Source organism: Dermochelys coriacea, chromosome 2, assembly GCF_009764565.3.
Source record: "Dermochelys coriacea isolate rDerCor1 chromosome 2, rDerCor1.pri.v4, whole genome shotgun sequence".
Classification (NCBI taxonomy): Eukaryota; Metazoa; Chordata; order Testudines; family Dermochelyidae; genus Dermochelys; species Dermochelys coriacea.
In genome coordinates, this window is record NC_050069.1 from 138,265,584 (window position 1) to 138,289,952 (window position 24,369).

Here is a 24,369-nt window from a genome sequence, read left to right on the forward strand (position 1 = left end):
ACAATTGGGATGAGAGCTTGTTCCACAGTCAAACAAATTATTGCTAAATGATGCCTTACTGCATGGTACACAGAGGTCATTTCTGCTGCTGTTATGGCTGCCTCTTCCTTTCGAGCTTAAGAAAATATTAGCTTTTTTCTTTTTAAAAAAAACCTGCCAATTTGTTTTTCTTGTATGCAGCACCAGAATCACAAGTTTTGACATCTTTGCCCCTGTGAATACTGGAGAATTCCTGTAGAACCTACCGGACAGGAGGCCTTCAGGCTATTATTTTGGGCTTGCGTAATCTACAGATATTTTCCTTCCCTATCTCTTCTATATCTACACATTCCCTTCACTTTATTCCTCTAACTGTTGTGAAACTGCTATTGGTGTCTGGCACTTCTGACTGAGTTACACAAAGCTTGTAATTGATGGATTTAAAAAACAAAACCATATACTTTCTTATCTCAAACCATATTACGGCATTCTGATTGTGAAACCACTGCCTCAGACCTTTGGAAGTAATTCATCACAGTGCATGCCCTCTGACCCTGGGCCCCCTCTAGATCCCCTACATTTTCTCTGCAGGTCCTTCTCCTGTTACACTTGACTCAGAGCATTAGGCCCAAACTCTCTCAACTTCCCTGATCTATCTGAATAGATGAATTCTGCTGGGCCCCCTTCACTGTCTGGGGCTTTCCACAGAGCTCTCCCCTAACCCCTGGTGTCATCTCTCTGACAGAGCAGGTTCCCTTTTATAAGTCTGCCCAAAATAAAAATGGCTGGCTGTACAGGGGGCAAATGTCAGATGCAGGTCACCTCCCTTTGGAGGTGTGCCAGCCCGCCACCTTTGCGCCTTGGGAGCAGGAGTGCTTGAAGCTCCCTAGAAGTGTGGGGCTATCAGCGCCTGGACCATGGGCCCTCCCCACATCTGCCCCTCCCCTCCCCTCCAGAGAGAGAAATGGGGGCAGAGGAGGCGGAGAGGAGCAAGTGGTGGGAAAGGTCTCAGGGAAGAGCGAAGTGAGGGTGGAGCCTTGGGGAAGAGTGGGGGCAGAGTCACAGGGGTTGGGTTGGAGCATTGGTGGGGCCTTGGGGGGGGGAACAGCAGAGCAGGGGCATGGTCACAGTCTGGGTGCTGGTGGCCCCACACTTCAAGGAGCTTCTGGCACTCTTGGGAGTAGCCTCTTCAAACAAAAAACTCATGTGCCACCTATGCCATGCTACCTGGTCAGCAGACCCAACCAATGGCCCAACCCCTTTACCTGGGAAGTGAATAACTAGGCACAGCTGAGACTGAACCCACATACCCTTAAAGGGACAGTCCACTCTGTGACAGATGGTATTCGAGTAGACTGGAGGAAGATTGTTGCTGGCTTCTCATACACTAAATTGTTTTCACTTGTGTGTACACCATGTGAATGGAGTCCTATCCTCAGTGAATGAGGACCTCCTGCACCTCAGCAGAGCAGGAGAAGCCATTTGTAAGACCCATGTCCCAGACATCCAGATTCAGAGACAGACAGTCTGAAGATAGGATCATGCCATTCTTCTGTAGCAGATTTTGACATGAAGGTAGAAGAGGATGGCTGGTCAGTTCCAGTAATTCTGTGAACCAGAATTGCCTGGCCTCTGCTGGTACTATCACCCTGGCCATGTGGTATGATTTTGTTGAGCACATGTGGAATTAACTGAATGGGTGGAGAGGAATCCTCTGCTCCAGTGTAGGAACAGAAGCTGTCAAGGATCCTTTGCCCACTCCTGCTCTGTAGCAATACAGAGAAGGCACTTGATATTGGTCCTGGTGGAGGGATGACACCACATGTTGAATATCACTTACTTACTATCACTTACACTGTCCCTTTCCTTTATTGTAGCTAATGAGCACCACTTGTACTGGTGAAAACCAGAGGCCTGCTACCCTCCAGTGCATTCAAATCAAATGTCAGGACCACTTATCTTCTCAAAATTCACTTTCGTTGCTCTGCCTGACAGAATTTTTCTAGTAGTGATTGAAAAGACAGCATGTACCTGTTAACACATAAGGATGTGGTAAATTAATCAATAATTTTAAAATATAAGTTAAACAATATAGTTTTAAAGTATTAATACAGAAGGAATATTGATTGCTAAGAAAAAGTTAATAAAAACAGAGTACTAATTGCAGACATTTCTTTGTAAGTAATAAACCAAATGTTCTCTCATACTTGTTCTAAATACTGACTTAGAAATACAAATAACAGGAATGAAGTAGCATTACTAGCAGCTTACCTTCTTTTGCTGTATTGACAACACAACTCAAGTACGCGTCAATTACCTATATCAGATTATGAAAACCAAAGCAATTGAACATTTTAAATTACTGAAATTAATCATTTCAGTCACCATCCATGTTTACTGTTTATCTTATCATCCAGCCAGTTTGTTGACCCACAGAATGAAGCTTCATACAAGTTGAATTGTTTCACTTTTGCCTCCAGTCTGCCTTTAACTTGGTGGGATTGCATACATTTCACTAGAAAAGAAGTAAAATGCATTTCTTTGTTGATGTTCATAAATTAAAAACATATCATGCCACATGTTCTGTTGGAGGAGAAGGTAGTTGTACTTGGTTTTGTATGTTTAGTATTTGTGTGTGTATAGGGGCTTTGTGCTGGGAGAGCAGCTGAGCCCTGCTTAGGGGGTGGGGCTTCTGACTAGAGGTCCTATAAAGGTAGCCAGTCAGGCAGTGGCACAGACAGCACTAGCACTAGCACAAACCCTAACCTGGGTAGTTTGTATTGTGGTGCTTGTTTGGGGTTTGCTTTTGCTGGGGGGGGAGGGTGGTCTTTTTGTTGTGGCTTGTGTTTCCCAGATTACAGGATTTAGGTGGGAAGGTGATGACAGATACGGAGGCAGCTGTGGGAGTGACTCCTGTAGTGGAAGACGCATTGAGGATGACTGGATGTGGAAGCTGTGGTATGTACATGATCCTGGAGGGGGGACCTGGTAAGAGTTTTTTCTGCATGAAATGCCGTCTGATAGAGCTGATGGAGGAAAAGTACAGAGGTTTGGAGATGCAGGTGGAAAGTCTTGTTGAGTTTAGGAAGGGGTTTGAGCAGATGATGGAGCAAAGATATGAGGTATCTGAAGGGAAAAGCTCAGACTCATGGATGGAAGCAGGGCTGGGGAATTTTGAGGGGAGACTGGGTGAGGAAAGTGGTCAGTGGAAACATGTGACTAAAAGAACCAGACAGAGAAAAAGACTGGCTAGTGAAGGAGAAATAGAGCTTAGGAATAGGTTTGCAGAGTTGGAAAAAGAAGGGGCTCAGCAGGTACTTGTTGAAGGTGTAAGGGCAAAGAAGAAGAGAAGAGCGGCTAGTCCTATAGGAAAAGGGGAAGAGTCAAGGGAGACTACACCAAATATGAGCCCCAGGAGGATACAGGATGGGTTGAAGAGGATTATAAGGGAAAATAGGAATGGAAACAACTTGCAGCCAGAGGGAACAGGGGAGAGACTGGAGAATAGCACCGTCAGCAGGAAAAGGCAGGTCTATGTGATCGGGGACTCTTTATTGAGAAGAATAGACAGGCCTGTAACTAGAGCTGATCCAGAGAATAGAAGGGTGTGCTGTCTTCTGGGTGCTAAGATATGGGATGTAGACCTGAGGTTGAAAAGGATCCTAAAGGGAGCGGGAAAGAATCCCCTAATTATCCTTCATGTGGGAACAAATGATACGGCTAGATTCTCGCTGGAAATTATTAAGGGAGACTATGCTAGGCTGGGGAAGACGCTTAAGGAAATTGAGGCTCAGGTGATCTTTAGTGGGATCCTTCCTGTTCCTAGAGAAGGGCAACAAAGGTGTGACAAGATTATGACTGTCAACAGATGGCTTAGGCAGTGATGCTATAAGGAGGGCTTTGGGATGTATGGCCACTGGGAGGCATTCACGGACAGAGGACAGTTCTCTCGGGATGGACTTCATCTGAGTAGGGAAGGAAATAGACTTCTAGGATCAAGGCTGGCACAACTGATAAAGAGAGCTTTAAACTAGGAATTAGGGGGAGATGGTTGGGAGATGTCCAGGAAATCTCCACACCAAATTTTAGCATGGAGAGGGAAGAAGACGAAGTAAGAAAGGATACAGCCGTGGGTAGGAGAATGTATATAAGGAGCAAGGGTGGTGTGGATACAAGTCTAATAGGTTATACTGGCTGTAGAATGACTGTGCCTAATAGGTACAAAATGTGAGCGAGGCCAAACAGCAAAAATTAAGATGTTTGTACACCAATGCGAGGAGTCTAGGTAACAAAATGGAGGAACTAGAGCTACTGGTGCAGGAAGTGAAACCAGATATTATAGGGATAACAGAAACATGGTGGAATAGTAGTCATGACTGAACTACAGGTATTGAAGGGTATGTGCTGTTTAGGAAAGACAGAAACAAAGGTAAAGGTGGTGGAGTAGCATTGTATATCAATGATGAGGTAGAATGTAAAGAAATAAGCGATGCAATGGATAAGACAGAGCCCGTCTAGGCAAAAATTACATTGGGGAAGAAAACTAGTAAAGCCTCTCCTACGATAGTGCTTGGGGTGTGCTATAGACCTCTGGGATCTAATTTGGATATGGATAGAGCCCTTTTTAATGTCTTTAATCAAGTAAATACTAATGGAAACTGCGTGATCATGGGAGACTTTAACTTCCCAGATATAGACTGGAGGACCAGTGCTAGTAATAATAATAGGGCTCAGATTTTCCTAGATGCGATAGCTGATGGATTCCTTCATCATCCTTCAGTAGTTGCTGAACCGACTAGAGGGGATGCCATTTTAGATTTAATTTTGGTGAGTAGCGAGGACCTCATAGAAGAAATGGTTGTAGGGGACAATCTTGGCTCAAGTGATCATGAGCTAATTCAGTTCAAACTAAATGGAAGGATTAACAAAAATAAATCTGCAACTAGGGTTTTTGATTTCAAAAGGGCTGACTTTCAAAAATTAAGGAAATTAGTTAGGGAAGTGGATTGGACTGAGGAACTTATGGATCTAAAGGGAGAGGAGGCCTGGGATTACTTTAAATCAAAGTTGCAGAAGCTATCGGAAGCCTGTATCCCAAGAAAGGGGAAAAAATTCATAGGAAGGAATTGTAGACCAAGCTGGATGAGCAAGCATCTTAGAGGTGATTAAGAAGAAGCAGAAAGCGTACAGGGAGTGGAAGATGGGAGGAATCAGCAAGGAGAGCTACCTAATAGAGGTCAGAACATGTAGGGATAAAGTGAGACAGGCTAAAAGTCTAGTAGAGTTGGACCTTGCAAAGGGAATTAAAACCAATAGTAAAAGGTTCTATAGCCATATAAATAAGAAGAAAACTAAGAAAAGTAGGGCCGCTTAACACTGAGGATGGAGTGGAGGTTAAAGATAATCTAGGCATGGCCCAATATCTAAACAAATACTTTGCCTCAGTCTTTAATAAGGCTAAAGAGGATCTTGGGGATAATGGTAGCATGCCAAATGGGAATGAGGATATGGAGGCAGATATTACCATATCTGAGGTCGAAGCGAAACTGAAACATCTTAATGGGACTAAATCGGGGGGCCCAAATAATCTTCATCCAAGAATATTAAAGGAATTAGCACCTGAAATTGCAAGCCCATTAGCAAGAATGTTTAATGAATCTATAAACTCAGGAGTAGTACCGAATGATTGGAGAATTGCTAATATAGTTTCTATTTTTAAGAAAGGAAAAAAAAAGCGATCCAGGTAACTACAGGCCAGTTAGTTTGACATCTGTAGTATGCAAGGTCCTGGAAAAAATTTTGAAGGAGAAATTAGTTAAGGACATTGAAGTCAATGGTAAATGGGACAAAATACAACATGGTTTTACAAAAGGTAGATCGTGCCAAACCAACCTAATCTCCTTTTTTGGAAAAGTAACAGATTTTTTAGATAAAGGAAATGCAGTGGATCTAATTTACCTAGATTTCAGTAAGGCATTTGATACCGTGCCACATGGGGAATTATTAGTTAAATTGGAGAAGATGGGGATCAATATGAACATCAAAAGGTGGATAAGGAATTGGTTAAAGGGGAGACTGCAATGGGTCCTACTGAAAGAGAAATTGTCAGGCTGGAGGGAGGTTACCAGTGGAGTTCCTCAGGGATCGGTTTTGGGACCAATCTTATTTAATCTTTTTGTTACTGACCTTGGCACAAAAAGTGGGAGTGTGCTAATAAAGTTTGCAGATGATACAAAGCTGGGAGGTATTGCCAATTCAGAGAGGGATCGGGAAATTATACAGGAGGATCTGGATGACCTTGTAAACTGGAGTAATAGTAATAGGATGAAATTTAATAGTGAGAAGTGTAAGGCTATGCATTTAGGGATTAATAACAAGAATTTTAGTTATAAGCTGGGGACGCATCAATTAGAAGTAACAGAAGAGGAGGAGGACCTTGGAGTATTGGTTGATCATAGGATGACTGAGCTGCCAATGTGATATGGCTGTGAAAAAAGCTAATGCTGTTTTGGGATGCATCAGGAGAGGCATTTCCAGTAGGGATAAGGAGGTTTTAGTACTATTATACAAGGCACTGGTGAGATCTCACCTAGAATACACACTATCAGAGGCTCGTTCACCTGCGCATCTACCAATGTGATATATGCCATCATGTGCCAGCAATGCCCCTCTGCCATGTACATTGGCCAAACTGGACAGTCTCTACGTAAAAGAATGAATGGACACAAATCAGACGTCAAGAATTATAACATCCAAAAACCAGTTGGAGAACACTTCAATCTCTCTGGTCACTCGATCACAGACCTAAGAGTGGCTATACTTCAACAAAAAAGCTTCAAAAACAGACTCCAACGAGAGACTGCTGAATTGGAATTAATTTGCAAACTGGATACAATTAACTTAGGCTTGAATAGAGACTGGGAATGGATGAGTCATTACACAAAGTAAAACTATTTCCCCATGGTATTTCTCCCCCCCACCCCACCCCACCCCCCACTGTTCCTCTGATATTCTTGTTAACTGCTGGAATTAGCCTACCTGCTTGTCACCATGGAAGGTTTTCCTCCTTTCCCCCCCCTGCTGTGGGTGATGGCTTATCTTAAGTGATCACTCTCCTTACAGTGTGTATGATAAACCCATTGTTTCATGTTCTCTGTGAGTGTGTATATAAATCTCTCCTGTTTTTTCCACCAAATGCATCCGATGAAGTGAGCTGTAGCTCACTAAAGCTTATGCTCTAATAAATTTGTTAGTCTCTAAGGTGCCACAAGTACTCCTTTTCTTTTTGTAGAATACTGTGTGCAGTTCTGGTCTCCCATGTCTAAAAAGGATGAATTCAAACTGGAGCAGGTTCAGAGAAGGGCTACTAGGATGATCCGAGGAATGGAAAACTTGTCTTATGAAAGGAGACTTAAGGAGCTTGGCTTCTTTAGCCTAACTAAAAGAAGGTTGAGGGGAGATACGATTGCTCTCTATAAATATATCAGAGGGATAAATACAGGAGCGGGAGAGGAATTATTTAAGCTCAGCACCAATGTGGACACAAGAACAAATGGGTATAAACTGGCCACCAGGAAGTTTAGACTTGAAATCAGACGAAGGTTTTTAACCATCAGAGGAGTGAAGTTTTGGAATAGCCTTCCAAGGGAAGCAGTGGGGGCAAAAGATCTATCTGGTTTTAAGATTCTACTCGATAAGTTTATGGAGGAGATGGTATGATGGGATAATGGGATTTTGGTAATTAATTGATCTTTAAATATTCAGGGTAAATAGGCCAAATCCCCTGAGATGGGATATTAGATGGATGGGATCTGAGTTACCCAGGAAAGAATTTTCTGTAGTATCTGGCTGGTGAATCTTGCCCATATGCTCAGGGTTTAGCTGATTGCCATATTTGGGGTCGGGAAGGAATTTTCCTCCAGGGCAGATTGGAGAGGCCCTGGAGCTTTTTCACCTTCCTCTGTAGCATGGGGCATGGTTGACTTGAGGGAGGCTTCTCTGCTCCTTTAAGTCTTTAAACCATGATTTAAGGACTTCAATAGCTCAGATATAGGTGAGGTTTTTCATAGGAGTGGGTGGGTGAGATTCTGTGGCCTGTGCTGTGCAGGAGGTCGGACTAGATGATCAAAATGGTCCCTTCTGGCCTTAGCATCTATGAATCACATAATTCTGATCAAATTTCCAATTATTAAGACATTACATCAAGAACTTGCCTTTCTGGTACCATGCCTTCTCTTCCAAATATTCCATAACCATATATTTGTTTGCTAGAACTGTTGCTTGTAACTTCGCAGCCATACAGTCCATCTCTTCTACCTCCTAGTTTGACCCAGTGCTCTCATCAGGGTTCAAAGATGCATGAACACTTTTTTTTTTTTAATAACTTCTGGGAGTATTGTTGTCTCAGTACCACCCACACCACTTTCTGTTTCAATGTCTTTGTCTGATGCTTCATTTCTGTACATATTACTGGCTTTTTTAAAGGGTTTTGATTTGTAGATACTGTGCATTGATCATATTCTCTTCCCTGATAAGATTTCTCATTTAATCATTAATCCATATTAGGTATTTTGTATATCCTTTAAGTGGGTTGCAGCTGTCCTTCATTTCTTGTTTTTGTTGTTGACTTGAGTAACATAATATGGTCCCCAGAGTCAAATTTTACTTTTCCATATCTAGAAATGTTTCTTTGACATTCTTTATGCTGTTTGTCTTTTGCTCTGGAGTTGCTGTTTACAGCCATTCTACTGTCAGTGTCCATTTTTTATTACAAGGTAGTACAGTACGACTGGTGTATTTGGTTATCTGGACACCATAAAATTTCTGACTGTGTCAAGAAATGGAAAACGGTTTGTGTTCTGTAACTGAACAACAAAAAATTAACTTGTAGTAAAGCTACTAGTGATTTAAGACAGATACCAAGTAATAGGATGAAAATTCCTCTGGAAATCTGGCTTCTCAGCCATACCTAAGACAAAGGGGTGCTATTTTTGTTGACATCTAATGTTTCAATTGGAAACAAAAAAAAAAGGAGGACTTGTGGCACCTTGGAGACTAACAAATTTATTTGAGCATCAGCTTTCGTGAGCTACAGCTCACTTCATCGGATGCTGTAGCTCACAAAAGCTGATGCTCAAATAAATTTGTTAGTCTAAGGTGCCACAAGTCCTCCTTTTCTTTTTGCAGATACAGTCTAACATGACTAACATCTGAACCAAACAAAATAAAGTTAGACAAAAATTCATCCTAGTCCTCTTGGTTAGCCATCTGCCTTAACACATTGTAAACATTGAAGGATAATTCAGTTTGTTAAAACAAGTACTTAAGCAAATGTCTGGAGCTATCTGCTTGATATAGACTCTGCAAAATGTTAAGTGGAAGCACCGCACATTGCATATTGCTATGACTAATTTCTGTTTTAGATTTCAGAAGATAACATTTTCAGTGGAATAATTCAATTTGGAAGATTTGCTCACAATAGTCAATTTATGACACAGTCCCCTTTACTTACTGTTGGGATTCCCTCCAAGACCTCTTTCCACTTGGTTTCCCAAGAACTCGATTCAAGTCTAGACTTCGTCACTCAGATATTTTTTTATTTGGCACACACTGATGCTACACTGAGTTGATCAGACTCAAACTCAGGAGGGTGGATGCAGGGTATATTACAGCTCTAAAGTTACAGAGAAACTTTTTATATACATTTACACATCCCATTGCATTTATTATGAATTGCATCATACATTTTTGGGATGGTTTGGTTTCTTTGCAGCATGCTCTGTCCACGTGCTGTTCATGTTTCAACTTCCTCTTTACCTCATCTCGATAGTCTTAACTTATTTTGTCTTGTTTCTAGTTCATAGTAAATAGTTCGGGTGCTCTCCCTCTTATCTTAGCTGGCTCAGACACTTCTTTTTAGACTACTGACCTATTTACTTCTCATATTTAGCACAAATGTCCTGTTTTCAGCCTAATAATTAAATTTACTTCCCAAATCCTATTTCCACAAAATAAGGCCTCTCCCCATGTGTTAATTACTCATGTCAGGCCAGGCCTCAGCTACACTTACCACGAGTACTTCTAAAATATTTTCCCTAAAATTACCTTTGGTATGGGGTTGTGAAGCTATGTTATATCTTCAGTGCTTCACACAGGGAAAGCTGGGGGGAAAAACATTTTCAATAAACTTTCCTTCCAATGTATGTATTTGTTATGCATAATTACAATGATTTGTCTAATGTGAATCATTACCTAATTATTGAACTTGGAACCATGATCTGTGTATATCCCATCTGGACATGCAGGTCACTATATAACTTCACAGACCTTCCTTGCCACATCATGTACTGTCTTGTTTCTAACTGAAAATGCTTTCACTCATCTTGTATAATTAGTAGCTGTCAATATATACTAGTACCCTTTCTCTGTTGCTCTGAATGGTCTGATTAAGTCCATTCCAACCAATTCCCATGGTTTAATGATGTATGTGCATTAATATAGAGTAGAATTACAATTTGAATTCTTCCAAGGATCTTTTTTATAATGTAACATGTAGTGAGCAAAAAGAACAAAGTGATTTTTTGCAATAGTTAGCCCTTTTTCAAAAGTACATAACATAGGTATAAGGCTAGTCAACAACCCCACAATTTACATCTTCCATAGATTCACAGAAAGATAGGGCTGGAAAGGACCTTAAAAAGCATCAAATCCAACCCCCTGCTCTGAGGCAGGACCAAGTAAATCTGACAGGTGTTTGTCCAACCTGTTTTTAAAAACCTCTAATGATGGGGGTTCCCACAACCTCCCTTCAAAGCATATTCCAGAGCTTAAGGATCCTTATAGTTAAAAAGTTGATCCTAATATCTAACCCAAATTTCCCTTGCTGCAAATTAAGCCCATTACTTCTTGTCCCACCTTCAGTAGACATGGCGAACAAGTGATCACCGTCCTCTTTATAACAACCTTTAACTTATCTGAAGACTTATTAGATCCCCCTCAGTCTTCTTTTCTCGAGACTAAATGTGCTCCATGTTTTAACCTTTCCTCCATAGGTCAGGTTTTCTAAACCTTTTATCATTTTTGTTGCTCTTCTCTGGACTTGCAACAATTTGTCCACATTTTTCCTAAAGTGCAGTGCACAGAATTGGACACAGTACTCCAGCTGAGGCCTCAACAGTGTGGGATAGAGCAGGATAAATACTTCCCATGTCCTACATACAACACTCCCATTAACACACTCCAGAATGATAGTAGCTTGTTTGCAACTAGATTACATGGTTGACTCGTAATCAATTTGTGATCCACTATAACCCCCAGATGCTTTCAACGGTACTACCACCTAGCCAGTTATTCCCCATTTTGTAGTTATGCACTTGATTTTTCCTTCCTAAGTGAAGTACTGTGCACTTTATTGAATTTCATCTTGTTAAATTCAGACCAATTCTCCAGTTTATCAATCCTGATCATTTTAAATTTTAATACCATCCTCCAAAGTCCTTACAACCCCTCCCAGCTCAAGGTCATCTGCAAATTTTATAAGCATACTCTCTACTCTATCATCCATCTGATTAATGAAAATATTGAATAGTACTGGATCCAGGACTGACAAGAGCACTTGCTTGTTACTGAGACAACACAATTCCACAATGAGTTCTATTGAATTCTAAATGAACGTGCTGTGCCAGCGTAGTGAGCAATGGAAATCAGTGTGGCACTGAGTTGTCTCAGTAGCAAGTGTTCACTTGTTACTGACAATTAGATGCTTTACTCTGTTGCAATAATAAATACAGGTAATATGCGGTTAGCCTGGTTACTGTTTACATGTTTTCTGAGTTGTTTTTAAGGAAAAAAATTCATACTGCCTATCATGTAGCTGTAGTTTGCAATCAAAACATTCATAATGCTTTGAGAATGGAGGTCATAACCACATTGGTTAATTAATATAGAGAGACATGTACGAGTTTAAAATGCACCTTAATGCATTGCAAGAGGGTATCTAGATGAAATTATTTTCTTCCTTTCTGATTATGCAAACCACTTGTGTCCTAGTTTTGAAAAGCACATGCAATATCATCAACATACATGTTTGGAAAAAAATAATGGCAAGGAGGGAGAGCTTACATTTTCACATCTAATTTATAAACTTATTTCTTTTCTGAATTAATTTTAAGTAGAATTTAAATTAAAATTAAATATTTGAGAATTTTGTTTTAGTTACAATATCCACTCTTTGATGTCATTTGTCATTCCAAGCCAGTCATAACTTGAATTCATAGAATCATAGACTTTAAGGTCAGAAGGGACCATTACGATAGTCTAGTCTGACCTCCTGCACAACACAGGCCACAGAATCTCACCCACCCACTCCTAGAACAAACCTCTAACCTATGTCTGAGCTACTGAACTGTCCTCAACTCGTGGTTCGAGGTGCAGAGAATACTCCAGCAAGTGACCCGTGTCCCACACTGCAGAGGAAGGTGAAAAACCCCCAGGGCCTCTGCCACTCTGCCCTGGAGGACAATTCCTTCCCGACCCCAAATATGGCCATCAGTCTTGTTTTGAATATTGCACTACTGTTGGGAGAAAATTTTTATTTTGCTGTTCTATCCCTTACACTATCTTGGATCCCTTCAACAACAGGGAATCCATACTGGTTGCCCTTCTTCCTCAGCCCATTACACCTTTGGTGCCCTTTTTGCCCTAAGGTGGGAAACTGGGTAGATCACCTGATCGGTAATCTGCCCAGCAAGTGTATGTTATAAAAGGGTCAGCACGTCTGTCAGACGGGGCTGCCCATCTTAGATGGACAGCAGCAGTGGCAGCAGCACATGCTACTTCTGAGAGGCAGAGTGCTACTGCTTACCCTGGAGGGTTGACATTAGTACCATGCATAGGGTTGTAGGGAGTGTTTTGTACCTGCATGCAAGAACAAGCCATCATCTGCCGTTCTGATCCTGTCTCAGGCATCCACCCACAATGATGCAGGGAAGAAGAGCTGCAAGAAAAACAAGACAGAGCTTCCATCAGCCTGTACCTGAGGTCCTGCCTTCCACCTGCCTGACCATCTGGATCGGGACTGGAGCCAGTCCTGTCATGCACCGGTGCCAGGGATAAAGCTGCAGGATATGGATTTGTCCTCCATCTAACCTACCCGGAATCAACCTTTGGAAGGGAGCCAAGCCCTCTTTGTCACAGCCAGTGGCCCTTTTATATTCGGTTCCCTTGTTTTTTCAGTTATAATTTGGGAGTCCTTATAGTTACTTACCTGAGTGTGACAGACCCAGACCTGTGGGGTACAGGAGTCTGGTCGTATTGGGATTCAGGAAGAGGGCAGGCTTAGCTTGCCCACTGCTAAAGGATCTCCCCCCAGCCTAAGAGGGGGGTCCACAGGACCTGAAAAGCCAAATAATTACGGGGGGACAACTAATGAACAACAGGGACAGGAGTGCCATCAAAGGGTCAAAGGAAGGGAACCGGACGGGGACACCGAGCAGACAACCCCGGACAATGCCCACTGCTCCTCGAAGGCGTCAAGGGAGTCAGTGGACACTGCCCAGAGGAACTCTGCCCAGAGGCGTGAACGGAAGGAGGATCAGAAATAGGCTCCACAGTCACAGGAGACTTCATCAGCCAACCTCCTCACCTTGGTTTCATAGATGGCCACTTTAGCCAGGGCCAGGAGAAGGCTGACCAGGAGGTCCTGTGACTTGGTGAGGCCACGGACAGGGAGTACCTAGATAAGAAGGTGAGGGGAAAAGTGCAAACAAAATCTTAACAAAATATTCGTGAGGAGCCGGAATAGAGGCTGCAGCCTGGCGCAGTCCAGGTAGACGTGTGCCAGGGTTTCCCTCACGCCACAAAAGGGGCAGGTGTCCGGGATTGGAGTGAACCGCACCAAGTACACGACCGTGCTCACGGCCCAGCGAGGGAGCCGCCAACTGACATCCTCTGTGGGCCTCAGGACCAAGGTGGAATAGAGGCCGGCCCACCGGGGCTCCTCACCCTCTAGGGGTGGCAGGAGGTCCCACCACTTTGTGTCAGGGCAGGATGCGAGGGTGAGGACATGAAGGGTGTGGAGCATGAACGTATATAGATGTTTCCTTGGCGCGGTCTGGAAATGGACCGGCTGCAGCTCGTGTAGCCAGCTCATGGTGAAAGGGGGGGGAGGTTGTCGGTCGGGTCCATGGAGCAGGGGCCCAATGAAAAGGTCCGGAGTACCTGGCGTAGAGGGTGGGCGGGGCTCGCCCTCCCTTAGGACCCAGTCGAGGTAAACCCGAGCAGCAGGTGGCAAAGCGGCCCTCACCTCCTGAAGTACGCGCAGGGGAGTACGAGGTCTGGAGAGCCCCATGTGCTGAGCGAGCGTCAGGGGATCCAGCCAGTCTCCCTGGTCGTAGTCCAGGAGGTCTCCGACTCTGGTGACTTCTGCCAGGACCAACTTCCGGTGAACCGCAGGGGACTCCGCCACCTGCACACAGAGCTAGGGGTTGTGTCGCAGGGGCTCTGCAAGGAGATCTTCCCCCACAGAGGCCGCCACAGACCTGGTCACTGTGAACAGTTTCCAGGTCTGGAGGAGGTCCTGGTAGAAGACCGGCAGCTCGGCGAGGTCTTGCAGAAGACCTCTCGGATGGAGATAAAGGAGCTGCTGGTTGTATTGGAGTCCCCAGAGGCGGCACAGGAAGGTGTGCACCAATACGCTCCACGCCGGACTACCTGCACCATAAAAGGAGCCTCTGCAGGGCCTGGAGGCGGAAGACATGGACTTGAGTGCAGAGACACTTCAGGCCCTGCCCTCCCACCTCCAGCGGTAGATGGAGGACCCCTGCAGAGACCCAGTGCAGTCCTGACCAGAAAAACTCCAAAATCAACATCCGGAGGTTGGCCAGGGTGTAGTCATGGCAGAAGAGCCGGGCGCACACCTTCCCCAGGTCCCACCACTGCCACACCGAGGGAAAGGCACGCCGCTGCCCTCGCCAGGCCAGCCAGAACTCCCGGAAGGATGCCACAAAGCCCACATCGTCCAACAAGCTGTAGTTAAAATGCCAATAGGCCGGCCCCGGCCTCTCTGCACAGAGAGAGAGACCGTCCCAGTGGCTAAATGGTGATCGGAGAGCAGGGCCGGCCAGATCCTGAAGGAGTGGCCCGTGAAAGGTGGAAATGTGATTAAGTAGATGCGGTCCAACCAGGAGTGGTGCGACCGATGGGTCTCCACCCGGACAAAGGTAAACGTCGAGACATTGTCTGGGTGGTGGTTGCGCCAGACAGTCAACTGTCACTCCCTGGTGGACATCTCCCGGAGGACATCCACAGCGGCCGGGCACAGCTCAGTCCCCGAGCGGTCCTGCTCCTCGAGGGTCGTATTAAAGTCCCTGCCCAGGACCAGGCACTTGTGAGGATCCAAGGTGCCGAGGAAAGCAGATGCCTGCTGAAAGAAACGCAGCCACTCTGGGCCCGATGTCGGGGCATAGATGTTGACAAGATTGACCACGAGCCCCTCCATAGGGACCCGGAGGTGCAGCAGGTGGCCCGGCACAGTCTCGGTGACCCCCAGCACCTGGGGCTGTAGGTCGGGGGAGAACAGGGTCACCATTCCAGCCATACGAACTGTGAGATGGCTAAAGTAGATCCTGTCCCCCCAGTCCAGCCACCAGCTGTCTTGGGCGGTCAGAACCATATGGGTCTCCTGCAGTAAAACCAGAGTACACCCCCACCCAAAGGAAGGAGAGCACCTGGGACCTGAGGAGACCCATCCTACAGCCACAGGTGTTCAACGTTGCAATGGTAAGGGTGCCACGAGGAGGGCTGGGGGGGATCCTCACCGGCAGGGACGCTCGCGGCTCCTGACAGGCCACGCAACAGTCCGTGACCTACTCTGTAGGTGAGTAAAGAGTCACCTGGTAGGAGCCGGTGGTAAGTCGTGGCGCCCTGCTTCCCGGTCCTTTTACCCACCCCCATGAGGGCCCTTGCAGCCCAGAGGATTTGATGGAAGTCCCCCCCATCGCTGGAGAGCGAGCTGCACCTTGTTACAGGAGCCATGAACATCCTCAAGGAACTCCCGCAGCTCCTCTTGCAGTGTATGGGGGGCTGGGGTCACTAGCCCCCAGCTTTGCTCCAGAGGGATCACCGACACAGCCCCATGGCCCACCAAGACGGGCAGGCAAGGGGCGGACCCCCAACATGGCACCCGATGGGCTGGTACCACCTGGCTCCCCTCAAACCCCAGCTCAATTTGGGGCGGTGGAGGGAAGATAGCAGCCCCTGGTGAGTCAGGACTGTGAAAATACAGAGGCTGCTTCCTGGGGGCTATCCTCTGGGAGTGAGGAGATGGTGGCCCCAGGGGTGGCAATCATATCATGGGAGGTGGAGGGGACAGGAACAGGGTTGACATCGAGGGCAGGGCAAGGCTCCAGAGTAGGAGCCGGATGGGTCGGAAGCAGAGTCAGGGTGAGGGGCAAAGGCAGGATCCTGGGCTCCAGGAGCCGCGCAGCTGGAAATTGGCCCCCCTTGGTTGAGCTCAAGGGACTGGGGGCCCTCCATGATGCTGGGCTCTGGCACCATGGCCGGCATCTTCAGTGGGGTCCCTGCCCGGGAAGGAGGTCGGTTGCCCCACGCCCACAAGGGACAGCCCGTGGGGCCCGGGTCCCAGCCGCACGGCACCGGCCGTCGCCTCAATGGGCTTGGCGGCCAACAGCAGGGTGCCACCCGCGGCTGGGCAGATGGAGGAGCCCTGGCAACCCGCGGGGGTGGAAGCAGAAGCAGCAGTTGTAGGGGGAGCATGGAGAAGGGGGGGCTGGGGTGAGGTCGCTCAGATCGAGGCCCACTGGCAGAGGCTCATCCTCCCCCTGGGTGACCGGGGTCAGACCCAGGGCCTCGATCTCCTCATAGATGGAGGGGAGCTCCCCTTCCACCACCGTGGAGGTCTCCCTGCCAATGCCCGAAGTGACGCTCGCCTCAGGGCTCACAGGGGCTCCGGATGGTAATGGGGCAGGAGGGGCTCCATCGGGGGCCTTGGAGGGAAGGGGCTCCAATGGAGGGACAGTACTGCCCTCCCGTGCTGCCATGTCTGCCCCAGCCGGCACCGGGGGATGAAACGCGTCCGTGGGCAAGGCAGAGGGCTCGGCATCGGTGCCCCCTTTTCTGGTCTTTGGGGGGGCTGCCGCATCAGTGGAAGGGAGCAGAGCTCGAGTCTTCCGCTTGCCCCGCTTCTCCTGGACTAGGGCCCTGCCCTCCATGGCATCATCAGGGGGCCGGCTAACAGGGTTCGGGTCAGGTGGCAGGAGCGATGGCTCAGGGACTGTGGAAGGCAGCCGGCGGGTGGCACGAGGGAGGGAAGAGTCCCCCTGGGGCAGGCCCTCTCCCATGCTCGGTGGTATCCCTGCTGCACCCTCCTCTAGATGCCCCGCCGGACTGCAGACAGCAGAGACAGGGCTCTCCCGTTCGTCTGGGCGTGCTGGGGGGAGCGCCCCTTAGGCCCAAGCGGGAGCAGTGGTGGATAGAGTGGGAGGAGGGGTGGCTCCGGGCAACCAGGGGCACTGGCAATGATGGGGCCGGGGCTCCCAGATGCCCCTCCTTGCCAGGGTAAGGGGCAGTCCCTCTGGACATACCCCATCGCCCGGCAGAGGTAGCACTGGGCCTCCCCCGTGGAATAATGCAGCCGGTAATGGGCCCCCTGGTAGGGGACTAGGAAGGACCCCTCAAGCACCTCTCCGTCACGCGCCGCCAGCAGCAGTTGAAGCTGCACTTGCCGGCGGAAGGAGAGGACGTGACGGAGGGCGGGGTCCTTGCCGCCCAGTGGGAGAGGGCTGATGACAGAGATGGGTTTCCCCAGGGTAGAGAGGGCAGGTAACAGGGCAGCATTGGGAAGGAAGGGAGGGACTGAGGTCAGGACGAGGCGGATGCCCAGGTCGTCCAGTGGTTCCAAGGGAACGAACATGCCCCCCACTCCCAGGCCCTTGTCTCCACCGCCTCCGACGCTAAAAAGAAGACAACCTTCCCGTACATTTTGGAGGCTGCCACAATGGCTGTGGGCCCCACCATCCTCACCAACGCCCGCACGTAGGTCTCCACGTGGGGCGAGGAGGGCACCAGGAGGCAACGGACGCCGTGCTTCCTGGTCATGGTGGAAAAGGGGCCCCGGCCGCTATAGACGGTAGCGGAGGCGGTGGGCAGGAGAGATGACGTAGCGGCAAGCGGGGGGGGGCTGTTGCTACCTGCGCGTACACCCTGGGGGCCGGGGGAGGGACACCCGCAGAGCTGGTTGAGGGAGCAGTGGGTAGGGACGCCACGGCAGGTGATGGGGCCGTGGCAGTGGGGGCCGTCCCTGCCATGGAGGGCCTGGTCTTTTCGGCGGGGCCCTTCCCCTTCTTCTTCCCTTGGCCCTTCCCGCCGGCTGGGGGGGCTCCCCCAGAATCCGAGGAGGCGAGGGACATGGCAGCAGCAGAGGTCACGCCGCTGCCGGCGCCCCGGCGGGGGTGGTGGCAGGTGGTTTGGCAGCGGCGGTTGAAGTAAAGGCTTGGGGGGGATGACAGAGGGGCAGGCGGGGAAGGGTGTCTGGGGCTGCTGGAGGGCCCCCCCCGCCGTGTCCCCCCCACCATAATAAACTGGGAGGGAGGGAAAAACACCAGAGAGGAAGGGAAAGGGGAGGCAGATTGACCACTCCTCCCCGCTAGGCTGCAGGCAGGGGAGGAGGGCACCAAAGGGGGGGGCTGGACAGGGGGTATCAAGGGCTCGTAGGGGACAGTCACCGATTCAGGATAGGAATCCGGCTCCTCTAGCTGCACTAGGGGAGGGAGATCACAACAACGTTAGGGGGGTGTACTGAGACAGGGGCCAGTCAGGGAAGGGGTACCCCCTGGGGCGGGGGGAGAACCAGGTTGGAGGCAGGACAGGGAACCACGGAGCTAGCTGCAGAAACCGGGGCAAACAAACAAAAGCTGCAGGGGGAAAAGGGCGAGGCAGACAAACAAGACTGAAGCCAGCGAGGTGCTCAGGTAAAGGGGAGGCAAAAAAGCTGCAAGGAGCAAAATGGGGCAGGTAGCAAGGGACAAAGCTGGGGACTTGCTGAAGGGGGCCAGTCCAGGGGAATGTGGGGGGGCACGTGCGCCTACGTACACTTGCTAAGAGTCAGTGCAGGCTGGCTGCTGCTTCAGGCCCAAAAGGTGGTGAAAGGGCGGCCGGCCAAGCAAGCAGCGGAGTCTGAGAGGCAGGAGCTGGAGGCAGATGGTAAACGTCCTCTGGGGGTGGTGGAGGGGGCAGCGATGATGATGGCGGTGGGGGGGGACACGCAGATGGTCAGGGGGCAGCTCCACGTCACACCCCTGGTGTCCCCACAAACACAGTCAAAACCCCCACCACAAGAGCACAGTTCAAAAGTTACTCAGCCTGAAGGCCCCCTCCACAATGGTCTGCAGAGTCCCCGTGCGCTCCCCCAGCAGCAGACGGCTTCGTCCCCGCCTCCCTCGGGGTCCAGCAGCTCCCAGGCAGCAAAGGCGGCAGCAGCAGCCCGGTGGCCAGGCAGGCAGAAAGGACCCTCACAGGTGGTGGTGGTGGTGGTGGTGGTATCCACAACAGCAGTAGTGATGGCTGGGGTAGGGGTCCCTCACTCCACCCCTCTGGGGAGCAGGCCAGCAACCCCCCCCTCCCAAGGGGCTGCAATTGGAGCAGCAGCAGCACCCAAGGGGGGGGGGGGAAATCCAGCAGCTAGTCAGCAACCATGTAGCAGAGAAGGGGGGTGGAGGGGGTGTCTGGCCCAGCCCAGCCAGGGAAGTAGCTAGAGCAGCGGTGGTAGCGATAGCAGCAACAGCAAGAGCCCAAGGCCCAGTAACAGCAGCAGAAATCTCCCTCCTTCGTCCAGGCCAGGTGGGTTCAGCAGAGGAGTCAGATCTACTGGCCCCTGGGTGAACAGGTTTCTGTTCCCTGAGTGACCACAGTGGGGCCTGCCCTAGAGCAATCAAGAACCTACTAGAACCAATTAAGACAGGGAAGCTAATTAAGACACCTGGTGCCAATTAAGAACATACTAGACTCAATTATGGCAGGCAGACTAATTAGGACACCTGGTTTAAAAAGGACCTCCCAGCAGTTAGGGCAGGGTGTGCAAGGAGCAGGTGTGCTGCTGGAGGATGGAGAAGTACAAGTGTGATCAGGCTTCAGAAGGAAGATCCTGCGGTGAGGGTAAAGAAGGTGTTGGGAGGAGGCCATGGGGAAGTAGCCCAGGCAGTTGCAGCTGTTACAAGAAGACACTGTAGACAGTTGCAATCCACAGGGCCCTGGGCTGGAACCTGGAGTAGAGGGTGGGCCCGGGTTCCCCCCTATCCCCCCCCAACTCCCTATTTGAGACAAAAGGAGTTGACCTTGACTGTGGGTTCCACCAGGGGGGAAGGTCTCTGGGCTGTTCCCTGACCCACATGGTGGATCAGCAGAGACTACGGGGATTGTTCTTCCTTTTTCCCAGTACTGACCAGTGATGAGGTTAGCTGAGTGAACGGCAGGTTTGAGCCACTAGCAAAAGTGGCCAAACTGAGGGCGGCCGTGAATCTCTGAGGTGAGCAAATCTGCCAATAAGAGCAGGACCCATCAAGGCAAAGGAGGAACTTTGTCACATCAGTTAGTCTTACCCTTATTCCAATAAACCTGTTCTTGTTTTGCACCCTATCCCTTATCAGTTTTTCCTTTGCGGGAAGTAAGAATCTGATGACAGACATGGGAGGGAGATGTTCCTGAGACTTGTCCTCTGGCCAAGTATAAAATCCAGTCAACAATACGTACACCTATTGAACTGTCACGGTACATTTAGAACAGTTCTAAGGCTTCCTTTCAGGTGTACACAACTTTCAACTTTTTACCTTATGCAAAAAGAAAAAGTTCCTTTTCTGCTACTCAAAAAAGATTAAGATGTAATGATGACATTATTGCAGTTTAAAAATATTACTTAGTTTTAAGAGATTATGTATATAATAAGTTATACATCCATATAAGCCTTAAGGGCTTGATTATTAAGGCTAAAACCTTATTGTGTGGATTGTGCTCCTAATTCCATGATAATTTTACAACACCAGATAACTTCAATGGTTAATGAACAGGCCCATCATCTATATGCTGAAGATTTAATTATATTTTGCAATTGAAATAATAAAAAATCATGTGTCTCCTTCCAATGAAAGTCAGCGGAATATTGACACAAGCTGAGGTTCTGTTTTTTATTCATGATTTCAAGATATGTTGATCTTTTTGTATTGCAAAGCCTGCACAGTTTGATCCTCAACAGATTTTCTTAAATATTTGTCACAGAAGATATTTCACATATTATTGACATATTTTGATAATTGTAAAGATAGACTATACACATAGTAAGCACACTATTTTCAGACATGTAATCATAATAAGGCACACTGAACAATACAGTATTCACAGGGCATGCCAATGCTAGCAAAGGGATATTAGAGCTATGTTCCTAAATGAAAATAAAGTGCTGTTTGAATTAATATGCTCACATATGAAATTACCAAAGTGCATGCATAATTACTGGGAGCATGAAATGTAACAGCACAAAGACAGTAAGAAACGTTTAAAAATAAATCATAGCGTAACTTGTCAAAACCACAGAGTATGATGTAAATCAATAGAATCCGCAAAAAAGAAATTTAGAGCAGACATACAGTTCAATATCATGACAAGAAAAGGCAGGAAATATCTTTTTAAAAGAAAAAATGGCTGGAGGGTTTTTTTTTTATTCCTTCAGCAGTCATCCAAGTCAAACCTGATGTAATCATAGTGCAAGTGTGACTTTCTGGGTACTGAGGAGTTAACACTGATAGGTGCACAGACTGTTTACAGAAAAGTTTCCTATGTCTAGCAATTAGGAAACACTCCCTTTTTCCTGCACCTCAGCTGAACTGTTTGCTGAAAGACAGGCAAGAGTTCTCTATTTCCAGAAATAAGTCAGGGCTATTATATGGGGATACCCTAAATTACTGTGTTAACAGTTCCAGGTGAGCTTCAGAGAGTGATCATGCTGGGCAAGGTCCACAGTACCAACTTTTGACAGTATAATAATGTCAAGGGTGTGATTTTTTTTTTTGACACTTTAATACCAGCAAACTCTTTCTAGTGTAGACTATGCCTCAGTTTCTTAGTAAACAGCTTGCATCTCAGCTCAGTGTGCACCAAGGGTGACCACATGGTAAATGTGAATAATCGGGGTGGGGGTAATAGGCACCAATATAAAACAAAGCCCTGAATATCGAGACTGTCTCTACAAAATTGGGACATCTGGTCACCTATGTGCATTGGTGGGATTCAAGGTCTCTGGTTGGGGGTGAAGATTTAGGTCACCTCCAGAGGTGAAGGAAGGGATTGTCGTATTGTTTCATAGTTGTTAAATTCTCCTAAGCTTCTCATCCCCATTTTGGCTGATTGGTTTGTTCCCATCCTCTTGCCTAATATTCTTTGATATAAATCGGTGGAACATCCCTGTATGTGTACCTGGGTTTTGTATCAGGAGCTGCCAGACCCACGTAAGCAAAGGGACAAATGCCGGCCCCGAAGAGTAATAGGTGCAGGCTCACTACCTTAGGATATCAACCAGCAGAGGTGGGGGGGGGGAGGTTGGCACAGTAGTGACATTCAGTTATGAATCCTGCAACCAGGATATTTGAAGGTGAGCAATCCAATATCCTGCATGGTCAGCCCACTGCTGTAAAAGAATATGAAGCATGACCAATATCAGCCCAGGCAGGCAAGGACTGAAGCAATAATATACAGAAGGGATTTATTCACTGAAAGGGTTTGGCGGATATACATACCGAGCCATACACCCAACCCTGCGAAGACCAAATTATAACATCTATAATTGCACCAGAACTGGAAGCAGCGCACGTGGTGAAACTTTAACAGTACAGTGACCGCAGTTTAACTTGTAAATCCACTCTGTGTTCGTTGATTATATGCGCCACATGTTTTGTTAACCTCTAACATCTTACCAATATGGGTCTGTGATCCCCTCTTCAACCGCTTCCTAAATGTAAAAAGAGAAGGGGGGAGGAAGGGTGTGTGTGTGTTGGGGGGGGGGGAGGGTAGAGGGCAAAGTGGATAAGTTTAAACACTGTGCAGTGCAAAACAAAGAGCTTTTCTGAAAAATAACCAATTTATTCAACTCGTAACAAACATTGGTAAAAAATTGTGCCCTTGCTGTTTTAAAGGAACCAATTGTGGCGACCATGACAGAATGTCGAGGGAAGGGAAACATGCTTTTAAAGAATCCCTGCAAACTTTGGAATTCTGACTGCAATGACATGAAATGGAACATATACAGGTCAACTTCAAATGCCCCTCATAACCTTCAGTTATGAAAACAGAAATACACAGACTGCCCAAAACAATCACTGCATGACAAAGGCACCGTGGTGACTGCAGCTGGAGCTGGGTTGCCGGGTCTCAGGGTTCCTGGCCCCTGTGGCTGCAGCCAGAGCTCTGGACGCCAGCCTTGGGGCTTGCACCCCACTCCTGCCATGGCTCTGGATGCCCCGATTCAGGGCTTCCACCAGGTGGCTGCAGTTGGGGCTTGCGGCTTCCACCCCCTGCAGCTCCACTTGGAGCTCAGGGCACCCAGCTAGGGGCTTCTGCCCCCTGCAGATTTGGTCAAGGTACCTGTGTTAATCTGCCAATGGACTAGCAGCTAGGAGCCACCAGCTGAGGCACTCCCAGCAGCTGCGACCTACCTCCTCTAGCTTCAGGAAAGTTGGTGGCTGCTGCCTTCAAAGCCCAGCACAGAAATGAAAGTGGCAGTCTGTAACCCCGCCCCCCAGAACAACTTTCAAACAATCCCCCCCACCCCGCCCATTATTCAATTTTGGGTCAGGACCCCCACTGTTACACCATGAAATTTTAGATGTAAACATCTAAACCCATGAAATTGACTGACTAACTAAAAAACCCCATGGCCTTGAAATTGACCAAAATGCTCTGTGCATTTGATAGGGCCCTAGTTATAGGTTTTTATACTGTGCTAATCACTATAGTATCTGAGCACCTTCCCATAGTGCATTAAGCAATGTGACCACACATCTGTCATGTTTGTGGAAGTGTCTTTTTGAAAAATAGAAAATACTTGTGGCTATCAGTTTATATGAGAAAAGGTTGATTTCTTCAGTGTTGATTGGACTATTGCAGGTTTGAAGGGAAGACTCGGCTCTCAGACCTAACAGGGTTGAACGCTCGGCATATAGTGACAGCTGATATAAGTAGTGCTTGTAGCACAGCCAACAATCTTTCTAAAGTTCTATGTTCTGCATATTGATAACACACACACACAAAGACACAACAATAAAAACATTCTGGTTGCAAAGTCAAGCACTCAAAAGTTGCAAAATACTAGACATAAGGCTGTCTCTGCAG

General features: G+C 47.7%; 2 long non-coding RNA genes across 2 annotated transcripts in view; one reads left to right on the forward strand and one right to left on the reverse strand.

The window, feature by feature from the left end:
- LOC122458817 overlaps positions 1-23,060 on the forward strand; it is a 32,248-nt gene extending 9,188 nt beyond the window's left edge. The window contains exons 3-4 of the long non-coding RNA XR_006279095.1: positions 12,942-13,284; positions 23,048-23,060. This is a non-coding gene — a long non-coding RNA (uncharacterized LOC122458817). The remainder of the gene's footprint in view (positions 1-12,941; positions 13,285-23,047) is intronic.
- On the reverse strand, positions 1,111-19,225 carry LOC119851775. Its single transcript, XR_005291389.2, has 3 exons — positions 19,087-19,225; positions 12,895-12,973; positions 1,111-2,494 (listed from the first exon to the last, which is right to left on the reverse strand). It is a non-coding gene; the product is annotated as an uncharacterized LOC119851775 (long non-coding RNA).
- Positions 23,061-24,369: the final 1,309 nt, after the last annotated feature.